The sequence below is a fragment of the Bidens hawaiensis genome, unplaced genomic scaffold (genome assembly GCF_021521415.1).
Source record: "Bidens hawaiensis isolate Kalapana, Puna unplaced genomic scaffold, B.hawaiensis_p1.1 tig00020336_1, whole genome shotgun sequence".
Taxonomy (NCBI): Eukaryota; Viridiplantae; Streptophyta; class Magnoliopsida; order Asterales; family Asteraceae; genus Bidens; species Bidens hawaiensis.
In genome coordinates, this window is record NW_027493095.1 from 140825 (window position 1) to 150212 (window position 9388).

At 33.5% G+C, this 9388-nt stretch overlaps 1 long non-coding RNA gene across 1 annotated transcript; it reads right to left on the minus strand.

Annotated features, from left to right (window-relative positions):
• Positions 1–298: 298 nt before the first annotated feature.
• On the minus strand, positions 299–2169 carry LOC143560463 (uncharacterized). The gene is made up of 3 exons (XR_013140127.1): positions 1329–2169; positions 1141–1239; positions 299–778 (listed from the first exon to the last, which is right to left on the minus strand). It is a non-coding gene; the product is annotated as an uncharacterized LOC143560463 (long non-coding RNA).
• Positions 2170–9388: the final 7219 nt, after the last annotated feature.

Below are 9388 nucleotides of genomic sequence, written 5' to 3' on the forward strand. Positions count from 1 at the left end.
TTGCATGTATTGTTAGAGGTGCTTTCTTCAATTAAGTCCGTTATTTTATAAGATAATATCATTTTTATAGTTTATAAAATACCTTAGATTATTTAGTTTTGATGTGTTCAGAGCATTTGTTGAGAATTATTTAAGGTTTTTGAACACTTTTATGAAGATGAAGCTTTGAGTTTACTTTCTGCACCACATGTTTGCAGTTATCTAATACCAGAGGTGAGTAAACAAGATATCAGGATGCTAGTTTTATACCAAATGGTAATTATAAAAGGGTCCCAATGTCAGAAGGAGTGAATCACTACTAGAAAATAGTCTTTTAATGACGCGCTATGCGCGTCATTAAAGGGGTAGATAACACGATATCACGTGTCAAGGAAGGCCATGTCATAAAGTAAAAATGACGCAAATTTGCGTGTCATCTTTTTATTACAAACATTTATGACAAGCATTATTGACATCTTTTTTTTGACTCGCGTTTGCGAGTCATGGTTTTAAGTATTATAAAAAAGAATTTTTTTTTGACAGATTTATAATTTCAACATTAAATAATGGCAATTAGCATCTCATAATAAAACTAAAATTCATATATAGCAAAATAATCCATTCAACATACTAACAAACATTCAAAAGTCGACCATTCTTCACGATATTTCAAAGTTTAACATTTCATTAACATCGATACGAACATTCACTGGTAAAAATATGATGCCACAAAAGTCAACCATTCTTCACGAATTCCATCAATATCAGCATCCGTGTATTCATCATTCCCTCCCCCAACCTGAGAAAAAAATTAGATTAGTTAAACCTAAAGTTCAAATGATTTGTCAAAAAAGTGATCAATCATATATTCCACTAAGCAACTTGATAACCTGATCTAGCATATACAATACAACAACTGTACAGCAGAAATACTAACTTTTATTAATCACATAACATAATAACTTCATATTCCTAACTGATTATGGAGACTTATTTATTTAGGTTTAAGGAAAAAAGTTCCTAACTAAATGTCACATTTTGATCAGCATTAATCATCAGCTTGACTATAAAAAGTCAACCTTAACACTATAACTTAAACCTACTGTCATAAATTTACTAAACTGATACAATAATGAAAATATAAAAAGCTGCTATACTTACATTGTCATTGACCAATATTTCAATTCCTTCATCAACTATGTCTTTCATGAACTTTAACATAAAGTAGCCACATTCAGTGCTTCCCGGCTGACATGGACACTACATAAATATATAACAAATAGTTATCGTAACGTAGATTCATATAATTAGGTTAAAACTAATATTTCAATAAGGAATTAAATGCTCACCTTAGCGTTGACCCAATTGAGTTTTACCTTCGACCACTTTGTGTGCCGTACAAGTTCATTGCACTACAAAAATGTTAAGAAATATATCAAATATTAAAACATAATGTTTCCATAATTTGTATAATTTACCCATCGATAATTTGCTGCAACTGCAAATTAACAGTTCTCGGCCTTAGAGAATCAAGGTAATGTGACTGAATGTCTGTTACATTATTATTATTATCAAAATCAAAACAATCAATAAATCAAACACATTAAAACCTTCTAAAAGTGTATTAACAAAACAAGTAACCTGCAGGGCATGCAGAGCTTCATAGACAGTAACTTCCTGCATAAATATTCATCCAATTAAATTAAAAAACTTTATATACAAACATTAAATATTAATATCAGTCACACCAACCTCAATATATGCATAATTTGGATTCCTTTAGGATTAATATTCAACTTGTAAGACTCATCTACAACATATTGCAACTGCACATAACATAACCAAATAAAAATAATTGATAACCGAAACCGAACAACCGAATTCACAAACAAGAATAAGCGAATACCCGATCGTCTTCGGACGAGATAACGGCATGGATCCCCTGTAAAATGAGAGACTGATCAACTTTTCCAAAGTTGTATTCAATAACATTATTTGATGTAAGAACATCAAGCAACCTAGTGAACCCATCTTTCAGTATGCCAGATTTGTCCTTGTACTTGCTAGTTCCATCAATCTTGAGATTAAAGTCCTTGCTTATTACAACAGTTTTGTTACCAAACTCTACTGATTCAGGCATAGGCCATATGTTAATATTCTTAGGATAACTGTAACTATTTGTATTGCCACCAGTTACCAACAAAAGCACGTGTAACATACAACAACAACACAGAAAGATGGCATGCCACGTCATCTTTCCGTCTCACCAATTTCTGCACAAAGTACATTTAAACAATATTAACAAACAGGTTCTGGGTTGGATGCCAAATAAATAAATAAATAAATACTAGAAACAAATTGTTCACTAAAGGGATTAAAATCATAACAACTTTATAAGATAGAAATCATAGGGCATATAATAATAATAATAGTAATAATGGTGAAATGATGATATAGAAAAGAAGGACCTGTGACGAAAAGGTGAAGAATAATGGTGTGGATGAGTCATGAGAGAGAATTGGGCCTGGCTCGGAATCCGGCACAGCTCGTTGTGTTGAACTCGAGCGAGCTCTTTTACTTGTGAACTTTTTTATACATTGATATAAAAAAACAAAAAATAAGATTTTTAACATACATATGATGCAGAATTTATAAACTACATATTTATAAATTTAACTTGTGAAATGAGTCTGCTTTTATGCTTAGGGCTGTTTAATGTAAATGAGTTGAGCCGAGTCAAGCCAGCGTGGGTTCGAGCTCAAGCTCGAAGTTTAACAAGCCTAAGATAGAGCTATTGAGCCAACCCACGAGCCGAGCTTTGGCTCGGTTACAAAAAAGAGCCAGCTCAACCCAACCAGGTCTTTTGAAATCAAGTTTTTTCTTGCTAGCTTTGTTCGAGCTTTTATTAAGCGAGCTACGAGTTTTAAACAGCCCAGCATCAAAATCGGCTCAACTGCTCAAACTGAAGAACGCTGGTCGGTTTGGTTCATGGTGCGATCTTAGTGGTTTGACGGTTTACAGTTTGGAACATGGAACGGGCTGTGTAAACCGAACAGAACACATAACATTTATAAGTTCTTTTAGTTTTAGGAATATAAAATTGTGTATGTGTATTATTTCCATTAACAATTGGTATTATTTTTTAAAACTTAATACAAAATTATGCTTTTGGCAACAAAAACATTTTTTTCCGTCTAAACCTTAATGTCAAATAGTGAAAACTGGCCGGTTTGGTTTCTCTTTTTCTTCAAAACCGGCCGAACTGGACTCATGCTAGTCATTTGTTTATGATAAGCTAATCGGCTAATTTTGGTGTAACAGTGTATTCAGCAAAATGATGAGTCTGAAGACATACGCTGGACTTAGTGTACTTGCCACATTGGCTGTTATCTATAATGTCTTTAGTAGCAGAGGTCAATTCTACCCTGCAACAGTTTACTTATCCACTTCTAAAGTTTGTTTAGTGCTTCATCTCAACATGGGTTTGGTGATCATGTGCATCATGTGGCAGCTCACAAAGCTATATTTAAATAAATTGACTTCCAGAAATACTATTTCATCAATTTTTTAATTAAAAGTTAGTGAAAGGTTTCAAAATCAATAATTATATGAAACTGTTGGAATCTAGATATTCTCAAGTTTTACTTGTTTAAATTAGGGTCAAAATCTATACAAGTCCGAAACCGAAACTTATTACACGGATCTGATCTCGGTTATGGATTTTAACTATTTTTCGGTTTCGGTTTGGGTCGGTTAACACTCCGTTCGGTCCAGTCTTATCAGTTTGCTCACCCCTATTAGTATATTACTCAACAGCCATGAGTGATTTCCATTCCATAAGTAAGAATGTTTCTCCATTCCATAAACAACACAGTTAACAACAAATTCAATACCAAAAACCACACCTTAACTATTTATGAATTAATTATTAAGTACATAGGAAATAAGCATGATTATTGTGAAGGTAAAATAGGTTCACTATTCAGATTATTATGATACAGAGGATGTACACCTAACACTTATATACTAACACAACAAGAGATTAAGCAGCTTAAACCTAACCAATTAATGCACCAGTTTAGCCACTTTATGCCCTAATTTAACACAAAAAGTAAGAGATTATACCGTAAACAATGAGCAATTAGAAATCGTGAATTAGATGTAGCAAATCCTTAAATCCAGAGCCGTAATTGAGCGATCGATGATGAGAGATATGAAATTAGGTTACTGCCATGAGAGATCGATGATGAGATATGGAATTAGTTTACTGCTGTTTTTTTTTAACCAAAATTAAAAGGTGACACTTAAAAATGACACGCACTCAAAATGTAGCCTGTGTTTTTTTACCTTTTATGACACTAAAACATTGACAAACAAATGCGTGTCTTCGTTTCCTCAAATTTTTATAAAAGATGACAATATTTAGTGACACATGGTTTTTACACGTCATAAAATTACAGTGTGTCATGATTGGCGTGTCATTAAAGGTATGTTTTCTACTAGTGAATGGTGCTGAAGTTTCTCATCAAATGAAGGTTTGCTAGTGTTTCCCTTAATTACTGTGCAAAACACCTATTTTAATTCTGAAAGGTTTGCTAGAAACGTGGACCAAAAAACTGAAAGAAATGTTCCATCTACGAGCATTCAGGGTCCACCATCATTTAGATCTATGATACCCTCAGATAGTAAGTACTCTTAAAATGTCTTTAGTTTGTCTTTTTATTTATTTTCTAGTCATAACCTAATCAATATTATTTCAGAACCTAGCTTACTTGGCCCGATTCAAGAACCTGGTATATTGAACAAACCGCAAGCTGGTTTTCATCCTTTGTCTCTCAGTACTCCTAGTTCTTTCTCTGCAGGGTTTCAACCACTCGTTTCTGAACCAATGCGTGATGAGGTGATTAACGTTAATCACTTACTAATATTGTCCTTAAAACATGTTGGATTTTGATTTAAAAAGGTTTAACTATGATTTCTATTTTTATTTTAACTTAGATTGTTGAATTATCTACAGGGATACAAAGTCAAATCTTTGGCCACAATCACAAAGTTTGATGATTTGCATTTTGTCGTGAAAGGAAATGGAAAGATTGAAGACCTTCCTAAACTGTATTTAGTTTAAGGCGGGTATAGATAGTTAAACTAAACTAGGGGTACTTGTGTCGTTATTAGAAAGTATGCTTAGTATGTTATTATGTATTTTTTTAAGTAGAAGAGTCTATGTATAAGTCAAAGTTAGAAACCGACTTATAATCGTTAGGGTTAAATCCACAACATTTCAATGAAACACTGTGTGGCTGTTGATAGAATATATATCCACCGGCAATCGTTGTAAACATAAGATTGATTCATATCAAGAAAGATTATTTCAATCTTTGTTATTCAATTATTCTACATTTTAGTTTGTATAAGATTACTTCTTGATTTACCAAGTATCATATATATAGGGATAGGCTGTAAAAGTGAACTCTAATAAAGTGGGAATCTAGGGAACGCATAATAGTCCTTCGATTAATTCAGTTAACCGTTGTGATCACGTTTCAACTTTTTTATTGAATTAAAAGTTAAAAAACACAGAGTTGTAATATTGTAATTTAACAATTCCATATTCTTTTGCAGTGTGTTATCATTTAGAAACCCTAATTCTGGAAAACTCGAACCATGCACCACCATCTTTTAGCATTGATTATGGGCATGAATGTGCTCGATTATGAAGATGAAGACAATCAAAATCATAATCATCGAAATTGATTTGAATTAATCATCTGAAAAGTATTCAATGTAGAGTCAAAGTCAAGAAGTCATAGTCAAGGCGTGATTTGGGGAGTCAAGGTCAAAGGCGAAAATTATGGGAAATGTTCCAGTAGTTATTTTAAATAAATAGAACAAGGGTCCTATGTTATCTTGTCTTGTTTATGTTTATCAAATTTTGGGGCTCTTAACCTTTATCTCGAGAATTTTCATCTTGAATCAACTAACCTTTGTTCTTGGAGATTAACCCGTCTGAATTGGGTCATACTTCTTCAATAAAATCAATCTTTAAGTTTCCGGTTTCTATCATCCTCTTTTACGTGTATTAACAGGTGTGAATTGTATCAAGGTATGTGCTTCATTTATATATTATATTTTAGGAATACACAATTCATGCTTTGATTTCAAACATCACATAGAATTATGTTCATGTTACTAATTTTGAACATATTTGTAAATAGTTTTGTTAGATTGTTCTAGTTTGAGAAAATAAAGTTGAATGAAAAGAACAAATTTGGAAATGTGAATAATATAGAAGAAGATATACAGCCGGATTTTCTTTGTATGAATCTTTTATGATACTTAACTAATTTAATTTGCTTAAGATTGTTTATGTAATATTCGTTATTTTTTATCATTATTTATTTCATTATCATTCGGACGATCGTTACTAATAACTTTATTATTTTAGTTAGCTTTGATCATTTATTTTTTATTTCTCGCTGCGTCACTCGGTTTCGATTCTTTGTTTATTTATAAAACTTTAAAACTAACAAACATGTGCAAAATCCACCCTTACACTTTGTTTTATTCTAACTTGTTTACCTGTTCAAACCCCGGGACCAGTTTACAATTTGTTTAAACTATGTATTTTTTTTCTTTTGTTCTTCCCCACCATCGCCACCGACACCCCCTTTCATTTGATTTATTGATCCACAATTTAGACCGAAATTAAAGGAATTGAACTCGTACCGTTAATTGATTGGAAACATGCTGGAATCATCGGTTAATATTGGAAAATGACAATTATTTAACATCCATATACATGCTAACACGAACCACGACGTAAAAGGACCTTGAAACACTATAAACACACCTCGTCGTTGCAATTAACTTGACCTACACCAACATCCCTAAATTCTGAAGCTAATCCCTCATCCAATTGTAACCCCGAAACTGTTTATGAACGTTTTTGAACACATAGTCAAGCCGCAACCCTAGCCCGTCGATCTCGTTCAATTCATCTTCATTAGAGGTATTATGTATATGGGTTAGGATCGGTTTTTGATGCTTGTTAATACCCCTCTGTCAATTTTAATCGACAGATGGTACATGACCTTCAATTGGGATTTTATCAAGTTAGGGTTTTTATAGAATTTAGGATAATAGCACTGTGTTTTTATTTAATCAGAAGCTGATGACCGTCGTTCGAGTCATACAAAAACCTAGTTAAACTATCTAGATAGGATAAGTAAGGTATCGTATCCACCAGGAGTATGTGGTCAATCTGATTCATGTAAACAACTTTAATATTATGAAGTAACGGATTTAGTGATGATCACACAAGCAATAGTTTTGAATTTAGAGTTAAGCAAGCAAACGAGTAAACAAGTTTCAATCAATTAACACAACTAATCACACCTGGGAATTCAAGTAAGCAACCTACAATAATCTCATGCAACCTAACATATTAATTATTAATGGTTAACTACAGACTGATCAATCAGATAAAACCTTAGACATCAACAATCGCTTTACAAATGGAACTATTATCAAACGGTCCTTGCCAGTGTCACTCAGTTAAGGGCAATTATATGTTTTATCGAATTCAATCTAATCAAACAATCATATGATCAATTATGTAGCAACTGGTAACAAATCGTTGAGACCAACGTAAACCTAAACCGATTTAACACACAGAAATACTAAACATCAATAATCATATATCAACCATAAACAATTATACATAAGTTTTTAGTCACATAAGAAAAACTGTAAAAGTTACAAACTTTACATCCCGGGTGAGATTCTAGGAGATTAGCCGAGCCGCGACATAATCGAATCGTCAATAATGATGATATGGATCATGTATATGGTCTTGGCACGAACTAGAATGGTGAAATCGCCTCCTTGAGCCTCTGGGAATCGCACCCCTTGATAAAATACGAGTTAGTGTTCTTTATGATGAAAAATTGAATAAAAATCCTAACAGCCCATCTGACCACCCCATCGCGATACGCGATGGGGTCTTCACTGGTCTATCGCGATAAAAGTCAACATTTTCATTTAACTTTATTAATTTGTCTCGTTTCTCGTACTGGACGTCCCGGGTTTTCATTCCGTGTCACCACATGTCCAAATTGAGTACTTTAACACCCGTGACCTGAAATCCAATAATACACGTATGAAGTATCGAAGTTCCTAAAATAAACAATTAAAACTTAAGAATAAAAGAACTAAAATATATACAAATTAACCAACCATCACATCACCGCACTTATCTTTTGCTTGCCCTCAAGCAAACTCTAAAGCAAACATCAACCTCCATCGTAGGTATGTAAATTATCGCCATTAATACAAGTAAGGTTTAAGGTCATACCCAATTTCCCAGACTGACACTTTCTAGATTGACATCCCACAAATAAGGTTAAGTGCTATAATAAAAACAATAGGGCCGCCCAGACAAGTGTACTTTGTTTCCGGTTAACGCACACATGCTCACACCCCTCATAATATAACATGTCTCCTCTCGGTTTAATATCTGGACTAGCAAAAGATGTGCTAATATCACCCTGCTCTCAGTATCACTCATAAACAGCTGTCCATCCATAAAACTGCTTTGACACAAATGCAAATCAAGAGGACTTTAAAAGGGTTGTAGCTGGGCTAGGTGTAAGGGTATGGAAGGGAAATTTTTAAGTAGCTCAAACGATCCGACCCGGCTTATTACAAAACATCTAAATAAGCAAAACTAACATACATACTGATTTCATCTTTTTTTTAACTCAAACAAACTACTAATTACGTAACTGAATATAAATAGACATCTTTTTGGCTTTTTGCTATTTTTTAAGCATAATAAACGTGATGCTTAATACTGGAACAACTACAAATACAAAAGCAAAAACAAATACAAATACAAATACAAAGAAACGTATTAAGCCGGATCGTCTAGTAACATAATATCGGGGTTAATCAAATGAAAAATAGGTCCAAGAAATGTTTTCTAAGGAAACCAACCACCCGCCCCTCATATTACCCACGCTCATATGTATAATGTATGAGGCCCAAACCCCAGTACCCACACTCTCGCTCATCCAGACGAGGCTTAACCTAATTGCCTCTATCACTTTTGCATTTTGCCAACTACGATCCCGTGATCCATGAACATCGATGAAAGCACTCAAATGACACGTGTATACTATATATTATATTATATGTGTATTATATATATGTGGTCAACAAACACACGTACCGAAGGAATAAGGCTGCCGATATAAACATGTGTACCTGTCCCCATGACTCGTTATCCCCACCTAAACGACCCCATTTTCAACTTCTCGTTTTGAAAACATTTGTGGGAAAAACTATCGAGAAGCTGAAAAAACCAACCATGACCAGAAACCTATACTTGGCATTAATGGAAATAATTAAT